The 21,678-nt window shown below is 45.3% G+C and overlaps 1 long non-coding RNA gene across 1 annotated transcript; it reads right to left on the bottom strand.

The window, feature by feature from the left end:
- Positions 1 to 8,003: 8,003 nt before the first annotated feature.
- On the bottom strand, positions 8,004 to 21,044 carry LOC117526044. Its single transcript, XR_004565200.1, has 3 exons — positions 21,005 to 21,044; positions 10,878 to 11,013; positions 8,004 to 8,056 (listed from the first exon to the last, which is right to left on the bottom strand). It is a non-coding gene; the product is annotated as an uncharacterized LOC117526044 (long non-coding RNA).
- Between the last annotated feature and the right edge of the window lie 634 nt (positions 21,045 to 21,678).

The following is a 21,678-nucleotide window of genomic DNA, read 5'->3' on the forward strand; positions in this document are numbered from 1 at the left end:
AAAAAATAAAGGTTATCAGTTTGAACATTAAATATTTTGTCTTTGTGGCGTATTCAATTGAATATAGGTTGAAGAGGATTTGCAAATCGTATTCTGTTTTTATTTACATTTTACACAACGTCCCAACTTCATTGGAATTGGGGTTGTATATGCAAACCAAATAAATGCCCTAAAAGAACAGCAAATTTTCCATAACATAGTACTTTCGAATATCTCATATTTAAATATCCTGCCACATACTCACAAAATGCAAATAACTGAGCAGTAAACTGGAAACACACAGGTATGGGCATGTTTTTCACTCTGAAAATCATCATGAGTTAGTACTGTCATGGCCTCTCCTCTGTCTGCACTGCGGTTCCTCCTGCAGGCAGAGGGGGGCCATGTCTAATTGGAGTCACCTGGGACTCATTATAAAAGCAGGGCTTCAGCAACATTCTCTCTCTCTGCTGCCTCCTGCAGGTACCACCTTTTTGTTTAGTTCTTGTTGGTTTGGTTTTACAGTCATATTTACACATACATGCTCACGCACCCATGCACTGCATACATCTTAAATATTGACACATCACACCTCATTGTCTTTATCTTTGTTTAAAGTTAATTATTATTTACAATAAAATCTTTCTGATTGGCCTAAATCTTGCCTCCCCTCTCTCTTGTTGTGGGCTATGAGCCGGCCTGTGACAGTACTGTGAATGTTAGTTTTAAAACTGTAACCTTCTGAGTGCCCCTGATCCCCCCCCACCCCCAACATGGTAAACCAGATATACCATTATTTTCCAGTGAGACAATGGCGGCAAATTTCACCACCAGGGCAGGGAAAATAGCACCTACACCATACAGTCAGAAATAAGAAAAAAGCCTTTTTTCTGCTTGCTGCAGCATCAAGGACAAACCATATGCTGATTTACCTGCAACGATGGTGAAAGATTAACAGTGACAGATTAAATTATTTTGCAAGCACTGTTGGCTACTGTCACCTGAGGTCTAACACTACTACTGTTGTATATTCTTGCATCCTTCCTTGCATCTGCTGTCTACTGCTGGAAACAGTAACAATTCTGTCATTACAAGTAACAGAAGGATGGAGCCACCAGGCAGGAGGAGAAGAGGGAGGCCTTATGGATGTTGGACAGGATTAGGAATGACCATATCAGAGGGACATATCAGGTTTGTCGGACAGAAACATCTGGATACAAGTGCAGGAGGAAAAACCCAGCAAGAGAACACAGAGACAAAATCAACCAAACCTAAACTAGATAAAACCGAAACTAAAACAAAACAGAAGACAACCAAAACCTAAGCTAAACAAAATAAAACTGAGACCTGAGCTGAACATGGCATGACAGAAACATAATAAGACAGAAACACAGCACACAGAGGTCAGATCATGCCAGGACAGCTCAGGTGCAACGGTTTGGAGACAAAGGCGAGATTGAGATGGTTTGAACATGTGCAGAGGAAGGAGCCAGGGTAAATAGGGAGAAGGCTGCTGAGGATGGAGCCACCAGGCAGGAAGAAAAGGGGGAGGCCAAAGAGGAGGTTTATGGATGTGGCGAGAAAGGACATGCAGGTGGTTGGTGTGATAGTATCAAGGCTGTCAGACAAAGAAGGCTGGAGACAAATGCAGGACTCGACAACGTAGCTCTGGTTCAAGGAGGCGTTCTGAAAGGCTCAGCTGGGTTCGGTACACAGAGAGGTAGAGAAGCAAACAAATCCAAAACATCAGGCAATGGCATGGTCAATAAAACAGGCAGGTGGTCAAAACACAACGTGGAAGCAGGACATAGAATGAACAAGGTACAGAGCTAGAAGCGATGGCACAGGGCACAACGATCAGGTGAAAAATCAGTGCAACCAGTGGTGTTTAAATACTCCCAGTGATAAGTGTAGAAAGATCCAGAATAAGGCGTGACCAAACCAGAGTGAAATGCCCCCACCAAGCTCAAAGAAAGGCAGACAAGAGAAATGCGGACCAGAAAACCCAATCAAGACACACCCAGCCAGAAAAGCAACATAATCCAGAAACAAAAACCAACAGCACAATATAGGACAAAACACAATACATGACAGACAGAGGAAGTTACAGATGACAGGGTGAGATGGAAACGATTGATCTGCTGTGGTGACCCCTAATGGGGGCAGCCAAAAGAAGTATCAGTGTGTAAAAGAAGAGTTAAATCTTACGAGGTAATATGCCACAGCTTAGATTTCAGTTTGTCCTCTAGCTTCAGCAGTAATGTTAACTAGTGGGAGAGATGGAAAAAAACAACACAAATTAAATGTTTGATACCTTATAATGATATAATTTTTCAAAGTTCCATCCATCCATTTTCTTCCACTTTATCCAGAGTCGGGTCGCGGGGGCAGCAGCTCAAGCAAAGTCGCCCAGACCTCCCGATCCACACACACCTCCCCCAGCTCCTCCGGGGGAACCCCAAGGCGTTCCCAAGCCAGCCGAGAGATGTAGTCCCTCCAGCGTGTCCTGGGTCTTCCCCGGGGCCTCCTCCCAATGGGACGTGCCCGGAACACCTCTCCAGCGAGGCGTCCAGGGGGCATCCGGAAAAGATGCCTGAGCCACCTCAACTGACTCCTTTCGATGTGGAGGAGCAGCGGCTCGACTCCGAGCTCCTCCTGAGTGACCGAGCTCCTCACCCTATCTCTAAGGGAGCGCCCAGCCACCCTGCGGAGGAAACTCATCTCGGCCGCTTGTACTCGCGATCTCGTTCTTTCAGTCTTGAGCCAAATCTCATGACCATAGGTGAGGATCGGACCGTAGATTGATCGGTAAATCGAGAGCTTTGCCCCCCTACTCAGCTCTCTCTTCACCACTACGGTCCGATACAGCGACTGCATCACTGCAGATGCTGCACCGATCCGTCTATCAATCTCATGCTCCATCCGTCCCTCACTCGTGAACAAGACCCCGAGATACTTAAACTCTTGAAACACTTGAGGCAAGGACACTCCACTGACCTGAAGAGGGCAAAGCACCTTTTTCCGGTCGAGAACCATGGCCTCGGATTTGGAGGTGCTGATCTTCATCCCAGGACGCTTTACACTCGGCTGCAAACCGCCCCAGTGCACGCTGAAGGTCCTGATTTGACGAAGCCAACAGAACCACATCATCCGCAAACAGCAGAGACGAGATTCTGTGGTTCCCAAACCAGACCTCCTCTACACCCTGGCTGCACCTAGAAATTCTGTCCATAAAAATAATGAACAGAACCGGTGACAACGGGCAGCCCTGGCGGAGGCCAACGTGCACTGGAAACAGGTATGACTTACTACCGGCAATGCGAACCAAGCTCCTGCTGTGGTCATACAAGGACTGGATAGCCCTTAGCAAAGGACCCTGGACCCCGTACTCCCGGAGCACTCCCCACAGGGTGCCTCGAGGGACACGGTCGAACGCCTTCTCCAGATCCACAAAACACATGTGGACTGGTTGGGCGAACTCCCATGAACCCTCGAGCACCCGATGGAGCATGTAGAGCTGGTCTAGTGTGCTGCGACCAGGACGAAAACCACACTGCTCCTCCTGAATCCGAGGTTCGACCATCGGTCGAATTCTCCTCTCCAGTACTCTGGAATAGACCTTACCGGGGAGGCTGAGGAGTGTGATCCCCCTATAGTTGGAACACACCCTCCGGTCCCCCTTCTTAAACAGAGGGACCACCACCCCGGTCTGCCAATCCAGAGGCACTGTCCCCGATCGCCACGCGATGTTGCAGAGGCATGACCGCCAAGACAGTCCCACAACATCCAGAGACTTAAGGTACTCAGGACGGATTTCATCCACTCCAGGAGCCTTGCCATCGAGAAGCTTTCTAACCACCTTGGTGACTTCGGCCTGGGTAATGGATGAGTCCGCCTCTGAGTCCCCAGACGATGGGATTGAGGAGATCCTCAAAGTACTCCTTCCACCGCCCGACAACATTCCCAGTCAGGGTCAACAGCTCCCCACCCGCACCGTAAACAGTGCCGGTGGAGAGCTGCTTCCGTCTCCTGAGGCGTCGGACAGTTTGCCAGAATCTCTTCGAGGCCTACCAATAGTCCTCCTCCATAGCCTCCCCGAACTCCTCCCAGACCCGAGTTTTTGCCTCTGCGACCGCACAGGCTGCAGCACGCTTGGCCTGCCGGTGCCTGTCAGCTGCCTCTGGGGTCTCACCTACCAACAAAGATAAGTAGGACTCCTTCTTCAGCTTGACGGCATCCATTACTTCCGGTGTCCACCACCAGGTTCGGGGATTGCCGCCGCGACAGGCACCAGAGACCTTGCAACCACAGCTATGAGCGGCCGCATCGACAATGGAGGTGGAGAACATGGTCCACTCGGACTCCATGTCTCCATCTCCCCCGGGATCTGGGAGAAGCTCTCCCAGAGGTGGGAGACCTCGCTGACAGAGGGTTCCGCCAGTCGTTCCCAAGCAGACCCTCACGATACGTTTGGGCCTGCCAGGTCTGACCGGCTTCCTCCCCTCCCAGTGGATCCAACTCACCACCAGGTGGTGATCGGTCTACAGCTCTGCCCCTCTCTTCACTCGAGTGTCCGAGACACGTGGCCAAAGGTCAGATGATACGACTACAAAGTCATGCACTTATGGACACCCTTGTGCTCGAACATGGTGTTTGTGATGGACAAACTGTGACTAGCACAGAAGTCCAACAACTGAACACCACTCGGGTTCAGATCGGGAGGCTGTGCTTCCCGATCACCCCCCTCCAGGTCTCACTGTCGCTGCCCAGGTGGGCGTTGAAATCCCCCAGGAGAACAATGGAGTCCCCAGTCGGAGCGCTGTCTAGTACCCCTCCCAGGGACTCCAGGAAGGTCGGGTACTCTGCACTGCTGCTCGGCCCGTAGGCCGAGACAACGGTGAGAGACTTGTCCCCGACCCGAAGGCGTAGGGACGCGACCCTCTCGTTCACCAGAGTGAACTCCAGCACATGGCGACTGAGCTGGGGAGCAATAAGCAATGCGACCCCAGCTCTCCGCCTCTCCCCGTGGGCAACACCAGAAAAATGAAGCGTCCAGCCCCTCTCCAGGAGTTGGGTACCAGAGCCCAAGCTGTGCGTGGAGGTGAACCCGACTATCTCTAGTCGGTATCAACCTCCCACACAAGCTCAGGCTCCTTCCCCCCTAGCGAGGTGACATTCCACGTCCCAACAGCCAGGGGCTGTGAGCATGGACCGGGCCGCCGGGCCACCTGCCCTCGACCGCCACCCAATCCTCTCTGCACCCGACCCCCATGGCCCCCTCTGCAGGTGGTGAACCCACAGGAGGGCGGGCCCACATCGCTTTTTCGGGCTGAGCCCGGCCGGGCCCCATGGGCTAAGGCCCGACCACCAGGCGCTCGCGCACGAGCCCCAACCCCAGGCCTGGCTCCAGGGTGGGACCCTGGCTCCGCCATACTGGGCGACGTCTCGGTCCATGATTTTTTTACTGGTCATGGAGGTTCTGAACTGCCCTTAGTCTGACCCGTCACCTAGGACCTGTTTGCCTTGGGAGACTCTACAGGGAGCACAAAGCCCCCGACAACATAGCTCCTAGGATCATCCGGGTACGCAAACTCCCCCACCACGATAAGGTGGCAGCTAGAGCTACTTTATTTTTCAAAGTTAGTCATGGTTAATTAAAAAATACGGAATTTCAAGTTGCAGAGGGAGTATTTTATAATTAGAACTGTAAATAAACTAAAAAATACGATAGATACTGTTAGATATATCTGTGTGTTTAATTGTTTTCTTTATTTGTTTTGGTATTAAAGTATTAAAGTTAAAGTTATTTTACTTAGGACGTATTCTTATGCCACGTTCACACCGCACGTGCCGCGAGCGACGGTGGCGACAGGTTGCCATGTAATCCCTATGGAAGGATGTGTTGTGGTGCCACAAAAGATCAAGCCACGCAACACGATGGACGCGAATGAAGCGATTGGCACATTTGTGGCCCGATATCGCGTCGCGTCGCCCTCCTCCCCAAGTTGAAAAATCTGAACTTTTTCATCTTGTCACGCCGCGATGACCAATCAGCAGTGTTGTGGAAAGTAACTTTGACAAGTTACTTTTTTAGTTACTTTTTTAGTTGCTTTATACAGGTGCTTTGTGCAGTTACTTCATTAGCAGCTTTATGCAATTACTTTATTAGAATCTGCAGAAAACTTGCAACTAATAAGTAATGTAACTAATAAGGTAACGAGTAATCTAACTTGGTTACTCGTAAAATTGAGCAATCAGAAAAGTAACTAATCAGCAAAGTAACTAATAGTTACTTTTCTGAGTACTAAATCTTAAAAATAACCAAATTAGATTATGAGTAACTTTATTAATTACATTCAGCAGCTGCCGACAAGGTGTCCGCAGCTGCTAATGAAGTAAATGTAAGAAGTAACTGTAAAATATAACTGTATAGACTAACTAATGAAGTAACTCTCCAAAGTTACTTTCCCCAACACTGCCAATCAGGGACTGGATATGTAGTGATGTGAAGATGTCTGGAGTTTATACTTGATGTGGACATGTCCTGTGTCTGGCAGCCAGCCTGTGAACAGGACTTATGTCTCTTTTGTCCTTTATTTCACAATTATGACAGAGTTTGAGGGGAGAGCGAGCAGCACCATTGCAGCAGCAGCAGACGTTTTTTTTTTCCACGTGCACCCACGAACGAATCGGCCGTGAAGATAAATTTATTAACTACACAGATGTATGATAAAACAAATGGTGACTGGTTTATAACACAATGATGACAGAGTTTGAGGGGAGAGCGAGCGAGGAACCGCAGCGGCAGCCAGTTTTTGTTTTTTCTTTGTTTACATGTGCGTGCACGAATGAATCATCCGTGAAGATAATTTTATTTTCTACACAGATGCATAAAAAAACAAATGGTGACTGGTTTATAACACAATGATGATAGAATTTGAGGTGAGAGAGCGAGGAACCACAGCGGCAGCCAGATTTTTTTTTTCTTTGTTCATATGTGCGTGCGCGAATGGAACAGGAGGTCCTCAAACTGGGTCCTGGAGAGGCAGAAGTACCGCTGAAAGTGGCCGTCATCCAGACGCAGCTCCTGCAGCAAATGATGAAACTCCCCAAATTGGGAACGTCTCACGAGGATATTGTGAACCCAGCGACGGCGCCGCTGGCGATGTTTGTCAGCTTTCCACAACAAATACAGCACAGCAACTCGCTCTGTGTGATCAAGGTCCACCATGTTGACTCGACGGCGAGTGGAATGGAAGCTCCTTCTATTTGATGACGCATTGGGGCGAATTTTCACCTCGTCCATTGCCAGGTGAAGGAAGTGAATTTGTGGCGTCACGTCGCGTGCGGTGTGAACACGGCATTAGTTTTATATACTTTTCTCTGTTATCTATTGGAATGTGCATGTGTAACTGGATTTAACCAATTTTACCACTCAGGACAAAGAGATTCAGATTACATTATAAATCATAAACATCCCCTTATTGGGCAGGGGGTGGGACCGCCCTTGAATGCCCACGGGGACCAATAAGGGAAGGATTTTGCGAAATAAGGTCCGCCTTTGTTACGCCCATGGAGTGGTCTATAAAACTGTTTGTACCCATTGTTCTTTGTTCTGAATGGGCGGATCTCATGCATGAAAGAAGTTCTTCAGAAACCAGGCCTGATTTCCATTGACTTTGAATGAATTTAAGTGTGGAATAGTTCGAGTTTGTACTTTATGAGGGGCAGTAATACAGAAAGAGCCGGGAGAACAACAATATGGAGGAGCGACTCACGTTTGCTGCGTCCTTCACCCACTTTGCCTCAATTCGGATGACGGACTGCTTCAAGTTCAGAGCACATAAACAATGTCAAATGTATATGTGTTGTCTTTCGTTTTGATGTGTGCCATTATTATGGTAAACAAGTAATAATTGTGGATTAATTGCTGTATTCTGAGATAATTGGAGTGTAAACGTAATCTTGTTGTTGTAATGACAATGATAATAAATCTCATTCCATTCCATTCTTATTCCATTCCAATACTTTGCTCCATCCTCAACAGGTTCAACACTTCAATGTATAAGTGAATGACCTACATGAGAAAAAGTACATTATACATGAACATTTCTTAGAGGAGTAGAAAATATCCAAATAAGACTGTTAGTACAATTTCAGAACAATGTAAACATTGTTGGCTTTAATGCACATTATCTTTGTCAGATGAGGGAACATTAAATCTAAACATTCCCAGTGGGATTGCTTGTTGTGAAACATCACCAATTACACTGAAAAAAATATAAACGCAACACTTTTGTTTTTGCTCCTGCTTTTCATAAGCTGACTTCAAAGATCTAAAATCCCACCTCACAGGTGCGGCATATCAAGTTACTGATTAGACAGCATGATTATTGCACAGGTGTGCCTTAGGCTGGCCACAATAAAAGGCCACTCTGAAATGTGCAGTTTTGCATTATTGGGGGTGGGGGGTGGGTGTCACAAAACCAGTCAGTTTCTGGTGTAACCACCATTTGCCTCACACAGTGCAACACATCTTCACATAGAGTTGATCAGCAGCAGTGATGCCGGTAAGGCGTTACTCTAATCTGACCACCTTTTTTAGTAACGAGTAATCTAACGTGTTAATCTTTCCAAATCAGTAATCAGATTAAAGTTACTTCTCCAAGTCACTGTGCGTTACTATTATTTTTCATTGTGGGTCGATAGCAGCATTAAACTTGGTCTGTGGGCAGGAGGTCGGGGTTCGACTGAACTGCCCACTTTAAGTGAGCTGTGAGCTTTTCATCCGCGGTTTTTTGCAGCTGCTCGACTCGTCGTCTCTTAAAGCACGGTGATCAGCACACCTGCACTGAGCTTTACAAAGACATTTTTATACTTTTTTTCCTCCTTTATTTAGAGCTGAGCTGAGCCGAGCCGCTCCGTATCTGCATGTTAAAACAGCTGATCCTCCGAGACGCGTCAATAACTAACACTATTTTCCACTCAAATGCACCTAAACTCTCTTTCTGAAGACCACATGATGTGAAAACACAATAAAACTTTCTTACCTGTAAATCTGGTCACGTTTTCTGCATAAATAAATGTTATCCATTCTTTGTGCTCAAACGCCAAAGCAGGGGCGAATCCAGATGGAATGGGGGCGTGGGGGAGGGATGTGCCCCCCTCACAACACCCCTAGATTAAAGGTCCAGTTTTGAAGCCTTTTTTTACTACAACTACTAATACTACTTAAAATAATATTAATTTCTACAAGTAAATATTTAGAGAGAATTTAAATGTTAGAAAAATGCTAGAATTAATTTAATAGTTACATTTATAAACAATGTAGGTTCAAAATTGCAAGTTTTACTGTTATAGTGCTGTCAACAGTTAAATATGAGGTCAAGAAAGAGGTCTTTATTTTACTTTTTATAAAACAAGTATTTATTTTCATTGAAGTCAAGAAAGGGTGACTATAAAGTAAGTTTTTGGCAAAACAGGTATTGTCATGTTGAGGTGGCAGAGTGTTGTTGTCGGCAGCTGGGAAAAGTAACTAAAAAAGTAACTAGTAATCTAACTTAGTTACTTTTACAATTGAGTAATCAGTAAAGTAAGTTACTTTTTCAAGGAGTAATCAGTAATTGGATTACTTTTTCAAAGTAACTGTGGCAACACTGATCAGCAGCCAGACACCATCGAATGTGAGCATTTTCCCATTCAAGTTGGTTATGATGATGACCTGCATTCAGGTTGAAACCCCGATGAGGATGACAAGCATGCAGATGAGCTTCCCTGAGACAGTTTCTGACAGTTTGTGCATAAATTCTTTAGTTCAGAAAACCGATTGTTGCAGCAGCTCTCCGTGTGATCTCAGACGATCTTGGAGATGAACATGCTGGATGTGGAGGTCCTGGGCTGGTGTGGTTACACGTGGTCTGCGGTTGTGAGGCTGTTTGGATGTATTGACAAATTGTCTGAAATGCCTTTGGTGATGGCTTATGGTAGAGAAATGAACATTCAATCCATGGTAGAGAAATGAACATTCAATCCATGGGTAACAGCTCTGGTGGACATTCTTGCAGTCACTGGTATGCTCCCTCAAAACTTGCATATCTGTGGCATTGTGCTGTGGATAAAACTGAACATTTCAGAGTGCCCTTTTATTGTGGTCAGCCTAAGGCACACCTATGTAATAATCATGCTGTCTAAGAGCGCCTTGGGGCAACTGTTTGTTGTGATTTGGCGCTATATAAATAAAATCGATTTGATTTTAATAAGTATCTTGATATGCATAACCTGTAAGGTGGGATGGATTATCTCAGCAAAGGAGAAGTGCTCACTAACACAGATTTAGACAGATTTGTGAACAATATTTGAGAGAAATCGGTCTTTTGTGTATATAGAAAATGTTTTAAATCTTTGAGTTCAGCTCAAGAAAAATGGAAGCAAAAACGAAACTGCTGCGATTTTTTAATGCTTTGCAAAATATTCTGTATGCAACAAAATGTTAAAAATAAATCATCTCTGGGGTGGTTGTTGACATGCAGTTGGAATATAAAAGATGTGGACTAAATGTATAAGCTATAAGCTATTTTGCTTTACTGCACATCTGGTTTTGATTGTTAAAAGAAGAAAGTTCAATAAATAAAGTTGGCAAAATTAAATAAATAATATCCTCATTAGATTTGAAGGCAATGGTCAGTTTTCACTAAAATTATGACTGATTTTAAACTTAGTATGTTACAAAAAAATTTCCTCATTTAATAAACAATATTTAACAGGAAATCAATAATGTTCTTAAAAGTACCTCCTGTGAAGTATGTTCTTTACTTCATTGCCAAGCCAGGCAGTGAAGAACTAAAATAACTGCCTTGGCATTGAGTTACACAAGTACATAGACAAAGAGTTTTACACACCCGCCGTGTCTCAAGCTCTGCAGGATCAGGGGTTGGGGATTTGACCAAAGGAACAACAAGGGGAGATTTTTCAATCTCCTGTTGAGGGTGCTGATCATGAGACAGTCTGAATGCGGTCTGAGGATAAATACCATTCCTGCAACAGAGGGGAAATGAACAAAACATGCAGTAGTGTCAAACAAAAAGAGCCAATATCAGGCGCTTGCATGTTATATATTGGTGATATTAAATCTTTTGTGATGTAATACCTAAATTAACCAAGTGGTCAACCTCTGTATTGAAGAGCCCAAAGGGCCATCTATACATGTACTGTAACCGACAAACACTGATGTATATGTAAGGATTAAACACGAGAAGCCATGCATTATACTGTTTGAATGCATGACGCAGAGTCTAAAACGGGCTAGACTTAAACGGCTTAATGTGACTAACATGGAAAGTAGGGTGAATGCGCATGGAGCTGAGTAACTGGAGCTGAACAGAAACAGGATTGATGGCTTTAGATACGGGGAAGGGACCAACAAACCTGGAAGCCAATTTACGCAGAACCCCACGGAGAGGTAAATGGCGGCTAGACAACCAGACCTTGTGACCAACCGTATAGGCTGGAGCGACTGACCGCTTACGGTCAGCCGCTGCCTTGTAAAGGCCAGATGATTGAGCAAGGGCTCACTGAGCCCACTCCCAGGTTCGTTGGCATCGAATGACCAAACTCAGGGCTGACAGAACCGGGGACCGCAGAACAGTGGGAGAGAACAAGGAAGGTTGATGACCAAACATGACATGAAATGGAGAAAACCCAGAAGATGCAGATGGTAAACTGTTGTGTGCTAACTCTATCTAAACTAACTGTGAAGACCAGGTGGACGGGTGCTGTGAACATAATATCCTAAGACCTTTTTCCAACTCTTGGTTAAAATGCTCAGTCTGACCGTTAGCCTGGGGATGGTACCCGGATGTGAGACTGGAGGTGGCCCCAAGGAAACGGCAGAATTCCCTACAAAATCCCGAAACGAACTGTGGACCCCGGTCGGAGACAATGCCCCGTGGGAAACCATGGAGATGGAAAACGTGTGTCACCATAATTTCAGCTAGTTCTTTGGCAGATGGCAATTTAGACAGAGGCACAAAGTGGCACATTTTAGACAATCAACCAACAACAGTCAGAATTACCGTGTGTCCCTTGAAGGAAGGAAGTCCAGTGAAGAAATCCAGGGAAATTTTAGTCCAAGGCTGTCTAGGAATAGACAGATGCAACAATGAAGGAGGCAGGAGAGTGACTTGAGGATTCGTGCATGGCACAAATCTGACAGGCATTAACAAACTCAGTAACATCTTTGATCATATGTGGCCACCAAAACCGTTGTTGGAGAATAAACAAAGTGTTTTTAATACCCGGATGGCAGGAGAATCGACTACTATGGCCCCACTCCATAACTTCCCCCCTAAGGGGGGCCGGAACAAACAATTTATCAACAGGACAGTCGGTCGGAATGGTTTCTTTCTCTAGCGCGGCCCTTACGCGAGACTCTATTTCCCAGGTAATCCAATCCACTTTATTTATAAAGCACATTTAAACAGACTCGAGTCTCCAAAGTGCTGCACAGCAAAAGCATAGACAGGCAAAATAGTAATAATAACAATAATAACAGTAAAATAGATAAGATAAAATACATAAATAACTAAAACCATGATAAAACAATAAATTTCAATAAAATAAAAATAAAATAAGACACAAGGACCGTACAACTCACGCGGTGTTAAAAGCCAAAGAATAAAAGTAGGCCTTAAGATGGGACTTAAAACACTCCACAGTGGGAGCAGATCGGACGTGTAGGGGCAGAGCGTTCCAGAGTCTGGGACCGACCACGGAGAAGGCTCTGTCCCCTCGAGTTTTAAGTCTCGTCCTAGGCACCATGAGCTGGGACTGGCCCTCGGACCTCAGAGCTCGTGCTGGAGTGTAAACCTAGAGGCAGTTGATATATTGCGGGGGCCAGTCCATTCAGAGCTTTAAAAACAAACAAAAGTATCTTAAAATCAATTCTGAAACATACAGGGAGCCAGTGCAGAGAAGCCAAAATTGGGGTAATGTGCTTACGCTTTCTGGCCCCTGTTAAAAGTCGAGCCGCTGAATTCTGGACTAACTGCAGTCGGGAAAGTGCATTATGGCTAATTCCAGAATAAAGTGCATTGCAATAGTCTAAACGAGAAGAAATAAAAGCATACATAACTTGTTCAAACAAATTAAAAGGGATAAAAGATTTCACTTTTGATAAAAGACGAAGGTAAAAAAAAGCTCGATTTTAAAACCGCGTTAACCTGTTTATCAAGTTTAAGATCGCTGTCTATGGTGACACCAAGGCTGGTGACTTTGGGACGCACAGAACTTTGGAGAGGTCCCAAGTCAAAGCGGGAACTGCCAAACAGAATTATTTCAGTTTTTAGAATTATTTCAGTTTTTCCCTCGTTAAGTTTTAAGTAATTCTGTGCTAAACAAGCCTTGACATCACGAGACAGTCGAGAAGGGGTGTCAGGGGGCAGTGGTTATTTTTGAGAATCGGCATGTAAATTTGGCAGTCATCAGCATAAAAATGGTATGACATGCCATGTTTTCTAAATATCTCCCCGAGTAGGAGGAGATACAGAGGAAAAAGAATTGGGCCTAAGATAGAACCCTGGGGGACACCGCACTGCAGGGGAGCAGAAGAGGAGCAGGAGTCCCCCAGCCTCACGGAGAAGGACCTCCCACTCAAGTAAGACTCAAACCACTTCAAAGCAATCCCCATGACACCCACACAGGTTTCCAAGCGAGATAAGAGAGTTGCATGGTCCACTGTGTCAAAAGCAGCAGTCAGGTCTAAAAGCACTAAAATGGCAGCGCTTCCCGCATCAGCTATTAAAAACAGGTCATTAAAAACCTTAAGAAGTGCAGACTCTGTACTGTGAAACGTTTTGTAACCAGACTGAAACGGGTCTAAAATGCCATGTGCATCTAAAAACGGTTGAAATTGAGCAAGCACGCATTTCTCCAAGATCTTGGAAACCAAAGGAAGCTTATAAATGGGCCGATAATTTGCTAAAGTCACAGGGTCAAGGCCAGGCTTCTTAATCAGAGGCTCAACAACAGCATTTTTACAAAAAATGGGGACAGTGCCAGAGACCAGACTACTGTTTATTACCTCGCTCACAAAGGTGCCAATGGTGCCCCAGACCTCTTTAAAAAAGTGAGGAGGAACTGGGTCTGTAGGACTAGTAGAGACTTTGAGTTTATTCACAATCCCAGTAAGAACAGCAAGTGGCACAGGCTCAAACTGGCTAAATGCTGCCGTACATGTGTTAGCCCCTGGGCCACAAGGTGAAGAGGGCGAAATATTGGTCCTTATCGCAGCAACCTTATCATTAAAAAAGGAGAGAAATCTCTCACAGGTTTCATTGGTTATTTCCAATGCAGTGGAAGGATTAGGATTAAAAATAGAGTTCACAGTTTTAAAAAGAACACAGGGTTTGTTAACACTGTTGGTGATTAAGTCAGATAAATGTTTTGTTTTCACTGCTTTAACCACACATTGATAGTTCCTCCAGCTATCTTTAAGAACCTGGTAAAAAACCTCCAGGTGGTTCTTTTTCCATCTCCGCTCCGCCCTCCGACACTCACGCCGAGCTGCACATGTAGTGTCATTTAGCCAGAGCTCCTGCCTGGACTTTGGGCGCATGATTTTAAGAGGAGCTACGCTGTCCAGCACATCAGAGCAGGTGGAAACAAAAGAGTTCATCAGGTGCTCCGTGTTCATGTTTATAGATGGACAAGGGTTTAAAAGACTACACGCTGCAGCGGTAAAGAGAGAGCTAAAGTCAGCTGCTGTGCTAGCCTTAATAGCACGGATATGACGCACAGCTGGCAGCTGCTCTCCAAAAGTTAAAAACATGTCAAACATGACAGGGCAGTGGTCAGAGAACACAGCATCCTCAACAATAACATGGCCAACCGAAAAGCCATGCGACAGCACCAGGTGCAATGTGTGTCCTTGTATCTGCGTTGAGCCAGTGACATGTTGTGTTAGATTAAAAACTTCACATAAGTCTAAAAAGTCTCTGGCCATCGGCATGGACTGACAACATACATGCACATTAAAATCTCCGACAATTAAAATCCTGTCATAACGTGTACGGATAAAAACCATCAGATCATAAAAAGCCTTGATAAAATCCATGTTGTGTCTCGGTGGTCTGTAAATGACAGCGCACAACACTGGATCAGTCTGTCACGCTCTTAGCTCGAAACAGCTCAGTTCAAACGAGGCAAAAGACCACTCCGTAACAACTTTGTGCTGAATGCCAACCCGTAGAACAGTAGCTATTCCTCCGCCATTACCAGAGGCTCTTGGTGTGTTAATAAAAGTACAGTCAGGAGGTAATAACTCTGAGAAAGCGGTGGACTCACCAACGTTGATCCACGTCTCAGTTAAAAACAGTACATCCAGCGATTGTGATGTGAAGAAGTCTCGAAGAATGAAGGTTTTATTCCCTACGGACCTTGCATTCACGAGCGCACACCTCGTAGCAGCCGCCGTCGTGTTAGCCGCATGAGCTACCCGGCCCAGTGGCCTAAGGTTACTCGGGGACACATCACCAGAGCCCGAATGAAGAGAACGATGAGGGCGCAGCGCGCAGAGATCCTCCCGCTGTCCAGTGATGGGCACCACCCAAGCGCTGACTGGAACAACAGTGCGCCGTGAGACATAACGGCGAAAACAGTCTCTAAGGTCCGGTGGAATAGAAGAAGCCCTCACCGTGCTCGGAGAAAGAGCCAGGAAGGCTTTTAGCTTCACTAGCCGGCCGGCTCACACTCCCCGGCGTTTACGCTTCCTGGGCAGAGGCGCGTTCACCCAGACAAGCTGCTCTGGGAGATCAGCCAGGTAAAAAGAATTTGATTTTTTTACTTCATAGATCATACATGATTGCACCGTGTCCTTGATTTTAAGTAATTCCTGGCGATTATACACCAATAGCGAATGAACAGTCCTTGTGACAGACATAAAAATCAATAAAAAATACACAAGCGTAGGCAGAGCCAAGCGGCGGCACAGACACCCCGGTGCCATCTTCCCTCAGGTAATAGCTGAAACAAAGCAGCTGGACGGCAAAATTTTACCCGGATCAGCTGGTGTATTGGGGTCATCATACTGCCGAGACAACACGTGTGGTTTACCATTCTTAGACTCAGGCCGGTAAGTGATAACAAAATCGAACCAACTGAAAAATATTGCCCAATGAGCCTGATGGGCTAAGTGATAACAAAATTGAACCGACTGAAAAATATTGCCCAATGAGCCTGATGGGCATTCAACTGTTTAGCAGAACGTAAATAAGCCAAATTCAATCAGTATAAACTAAGAATGGCATCTATGCCCCCTCGAGCCAGTGTCGCCACTCCTCCAAGGCCACCTTGACCGCTAGCAGTTCCTGGTCACTGATACTGTAATTGCGCTCTGTAGCAGACAATTTGTGGGACAGAAAGGCACATGGATGTAACCATCTGTCTGCGGGACACATCTGGGATGGGATTGCTCCCAAACCAATGTTCGAAGCATTGACTTCCACCACAAACTGCCATGCAGGGTCAGGAAGGAGTAGCATGGGGGATTCTGTAACCATTGCTTTAGGACCCTAAAGGCCTCGTTACATTCCGGAGTCCACTTGAACGCCCGTAATGATGAGGTCACATTATAAAGTGGAGCAGCTACAGAACTGAACTTTCAGATAAAATTTCAGTAGAAGTTAGCAAAGCCCAAGCATCTCTTTATGTCCTTGCAGCTACTAGGCACCGCCTACTCACGTACCGCTGCCACCCTGTCAGGGTCCATTTGAATCCTTCCCTCAACTATGATGAACCCCAGAAACAATCCGGTAGATTTGTGAAACTCGCACTTCTCAGCCTTGACATACAAGTCGTTCCACAAGAGGGTTTGTAACATGGCCTGAACATGCTCTGTGTGAGTCTCGAGATCGGGAGTGAAGATCAGGATATCATCCAAATATACAAACACGAACTTATTCAAATATTCCCGCAGAACATCATTGACAAGGTTCTGGAAGACGGCAGGTGCATTAGTAAGTCCGAGTGGATATTCATAGTGACCTGTGGGAGTGTTAAATGCCATCTTCCATTCATCACCCTGTCTAATCCTGATCAAATGATAGGCGTTACGAAGATCTAATTTAGAAAATACTTTGGAGCCCTCTAGTGACTCAAAAGCAGATGACATCAATGGTAAGGGATAATGGTCTTTCACTGTAATATCATTCAAACCCCGATAATCTAACAAGGATGAAGTGTCTTATCTTTCTTTTCAACAAAGAAAAACCCCACCCCTGCTGTTGACGAAGAGGGCTGAATTAACCCAGCATCAAGTGACTCCTGTATATATATTTGCGCGGCGAGGCATTCAGGAACGGACAGAGAATACAACTTTCCCCGCGGTGGACTGGACCCAGGTAACAAATCAATAGCACAATTGTCCTGCCCTTGGCAGATAAGACCTATAAAACAGCGTTTTAGCACCATCTAGTGGTTGTTTGCTAGAGCAGAAAATTGCATGTTAATACAGGAAGTTGTTATATGCAGCTGCCATTTCATCCTCATGCACAACTAGGAGCAAATGTGTGTTCCCTTCTGCAGCCATCATTCGTTTAGGCTTGTGAAAGCATCATCTGTAAGTTTTTCTTGTTTGTTGTCTCATATTTAAGCCATATTTGACGAGACTTTGTTATAAGACGTGTCAGTTTGACATGTATGGAAATGGGAACAGACTACATTTAAAGCTGCATCTAAAGTGCATGTGCATTTCATTCACATACAGCATAAATAGATAAGATGTTTAAGTTAGAAATTAATATGGTATGCAGTGAGCTAAAGCTACTTTGTCATTAAGCAATGTTTGCTATTTCTGTTTATGTTTTGTACAGTTTCACATTTATGGATGCATCATCAACGGCATCTTATTAAAGGGCAAGACTAAGATGATTCCTGACTCTCCATTTCTTAAACAGAGTTTGGCTGGCTGTTAATTTGTGTCGCCACACAAAGAGAACAGTACAACAATCATATGTATGATGAGGTGGGAGCGACTTAGCTTTAGCCTTGCTAAACACAGCAGCTAAATCATGATAACACAATGGAACCCTGGCCAGATCTGAAGGAACAGACAACAGTGGCTTGGGGCTGGTTAGACACTTCCCAGAGCACGAAGAACCCCACTCAGTAATCGTACCATTCGCCCAATTGAAATCGGAGTGTGCTGTTGCAGCCAGGGGTGCCCCAGAATTACAGAGTGAGTATTATTAGCGAAAACAAAGAAACTGATTATTTCCACATGGTTCTCATTAATAGTGAGACGGACTGACTGAGTTCTGTGAGTGATTTGGCCGAGTTCGTGGCCATCCACCGCCCTGACGTGGTCGTGAAAGGCCGTGGAAAGAGGTCGTGAAAGGCAAAAATATCTAAGGTGCAGGGACCTGGCGAGAGAGGATAACATCAAATTAAATTAGCGTCAGAACCAGAATCCACAAATGCATGCACCAATTCAATGTTCTGATCAGATTCCAATTTAGCTGAAATTACGTTCTGGGATCCCGAGGGAGAAACTGAACTGTGACTCACCCATACGGAGACTCGGGACTTAGTGGAGGCATCCCTGACCAGACAACAAGAAATCAAATGACCTGACTGTCCACAATAAAAACAAAGTCCGTTGTCCCGTCTGCGCTGTTGTTCCTCCTGAGACAAGTGCGTGCGGCCGAGCTCTTCAGTCCCAGGATGTGCGGCGTTGACGTCCGAGTGGTGGGCCGTGGTTGAACTCGGGTGCGATGGGAAGGTGCACCGGGGCAGGTGACGCAGCTCGTGACAAATTCCGCCAGGCGACGGTAAATCCGGATTGCCAGGGCGATCAACTTGTCCAGGTCCTCAGGCAGCTCTGTGGCAATAAGCTGGTCTTGAACCTCTGCAGCCAGCTCCTGGAAGAAAACATCTTGGAGTGCGGCTGGATTCCACTCACTCTTGGTGGCACGGATGCGGAAGTCCACTGCATAATCTGCCACTCGGCGAGTGCCCTGCTTGAGCCTCAAAAGGGAGTGCGCCGCCTCACACCCCGGTGATATGTGTTGAAATACCTGCTGGAACACTGGGGTGAATGCTCGGAGGCAAGATGGCGACTGATGGCTCCACTCCGTGGTAGCCCACACAGCAGCCCAGCCAGACAGGTGAGAGATCATGTATGCTATCTTCGTCTTATCAGATGAAAACATACTGGACATAAGTTCATAATGTAACTCACACTGCGTGATGAAGGGCATGACGTCACCCGTCTCCCCGGAAAATCGTTCAGGGTGGGAAAGCTGAGTACAGATGGCACCCTCCGGTATGGAAGCCGAGGGGGCGGCAGGCAGATGTGGCGAAGGAGAGCTGGTGTTGCCCCTTGCTGGGTCCAGGCTGGCCTGAATATCAAACTTTGACCGGAGTTGGTCTATTTGAGAACTCAGGAGGTCATGAAGGCATCCTGTCGCTGAGCTAGCTCACCGAAGCCAGTGCTGAGAGCGGCGAGCCGGTCCTCTTGCTGAGCAAGCTGCCTGCTATGGTGGCGTACTGCTAGCTGGAAAGGCGTCGAGTCCGCTGCATCCATCGTTGGCCAGATTGATCTATCAGGTCTAGGTAACTGGTTAGACTGGATGCAAATGCAGGACTCAGACAACAAGCTCTGTAGGTAAAAGCAGTTTACTGTAGCAGTAAACAGGGTCCAGTACACAGTGAGGCAGTCCAACAAGAGTAACAATACCAAAACCATCAGGCAAAGGCGTGGTCGAGGATACAGGCAGGTAGTCGTAACACACGTGAGGCAAGCAGATTGAGAATACACAAACAGAGCTGGAGAGAAGACACTAGGTGCATCAATCAAGCAAAGGAGCAAGATAAAATGAGGAGCTTAAATACACCCAGGTGATGAGGTGCTGATTGAGTACAGGTGTGCGTGGAACGCACCAGAAAGAGAGCGTGGCCAGAGAGAGGGAAACGCCCACCACCAAGAGCCAGCAGAGACAGACAAGAGAGAAAGGGACAGACAGACCCAAACAGAAAACCCCAGGAAGAGAACAAAACAGAAAGTAACTGAAAAACAAAACAAAGAAATAAAAGCAAACCAAACTCAAATCCTGGCAAGACTACTCTTAACCCACCTGCGACGCAACTTTTACGGAGCGCTTCTCCACAAAAATTCAAATAAAATAAATAAAATGAAACAGCCACACCAGCTAGGGTGAAAGTACGATTATTCAGTTTCTGGACCACGTTGAAAGAAATCTGAAAACAGTACACAAGAATATGGAGTATATCATAGAGAAATTAATCTCATTCATGTATATTCTTATATTAGTAGAATATACAATGTCAAAGCGACTGTCATGTGACCCACCAAAGTGAGAGAAAAAACATTTCCATTCTATGAATTTGCTCTTACAGAAAATCTCAGGATGGAAAACTTGATGTGAAGAAAAAAACCTGAGGCTAATTAAAAAGTGATAAATTGAGAGTTTCTAATTGAATCACTAAACCAATGGTGAGATATTTAATCACAACAAAGCATTCAGGCAGTAAAACTGAAATCATGACTTTACAGAATACAGATCAACACACAAAAATAAACCATTTTATAACCTTTATTCAGCAATGTTAGTCATTTTCCCACATCACGAAAGCTCACTCCACAGTTCTTTGTCAGATTGTTCCTGTGCCCAGACACTGCACAAAACACCATTTTAGATCACTTTAACAAGTCCGCGCATCATTGATTTCTATTTAATATAATGCCTGACTCCGCATAATAACGTGGAGGCTGCCAACAGCTCACGGGGCTGCATCCGCCATCTAATGGATTAAAAAGAAATCGATGGTGCTGTACCACATGATGACATTCACATTGCAGGTGGAACCACATAAAATATGAAGGTGACTACTGCCCCCACGCGGACATACACAGTACTGCTGGGTGTATCTTTGGAACATTGTTAAGTTTATGTACAGCATGAATTGCATTTGTTGGGATCTTCACTGTATGCAAGACGGGATTATTTCTCACCTCACATCTTCCAGGAATTAAGGCAGGAAACTATGACAACCTACAAAAAAGAGGAATACTTCACTCAGCTGCTCCGAGGTCTTAAATCAAAGAAACTGAAAGCATTTCCTACAGACATTGACGACACACAAAATACAGTTCCTACATACAATGGATTATTTCCCGTGCTAAATAATTAAATAAATAACAATATATAACTCTCTGGCGCCACATTGTGGCACTTACACCTCAGTAAATTGAAACTGTCAAATCTGTATTTTTAAAAAAGCAACAAAAACCCCTTAACACAAACAATATATTGCAGTTAATATAATTTAAGAGCGAGAATGGATGTTCCATGTCACAATTATTGGACAGTTATCTCAACAGAAACCCAGCATACGCTGAACGTTGATGTGCACAAGAACACGAGCACTGCTTTGAGTGCTTTCTGATCCTGACTGAGCTGAATTGTTTCCTTCTTTATCGGCAAATCTAGGTTGGGATCCATGTTCTTGGTAATCACCTCCAAAGCATTCTCTGGGATCATGTCTGCACAAATACAACCCCTGGCAAAAATTATGGAATCACCGGCCTCAGAGGATGTTCATTCAGTTGTTTAATTTTGTAGAAAAAAAGCCGATCACAGACATGACAAAACTAAAGTCATTTCAAATGGTAACTTTCTGGCTTTA

The sequence above is a fragment of the Thalassophryne amazonica genome, chromosome 2 (assembly GCF_902500255.1).
Source record: "Thalassophryne amazonica chromosome 2, fThaAma1.1, whole genome shotgun sequence".
Lineage (NCBI taxonomy): Eukaryota > Metazoa > Chordata > Actinopteri > Batrachoidiformes > Batrachoididae > Thalassophryne > Thalassophryne amazonica.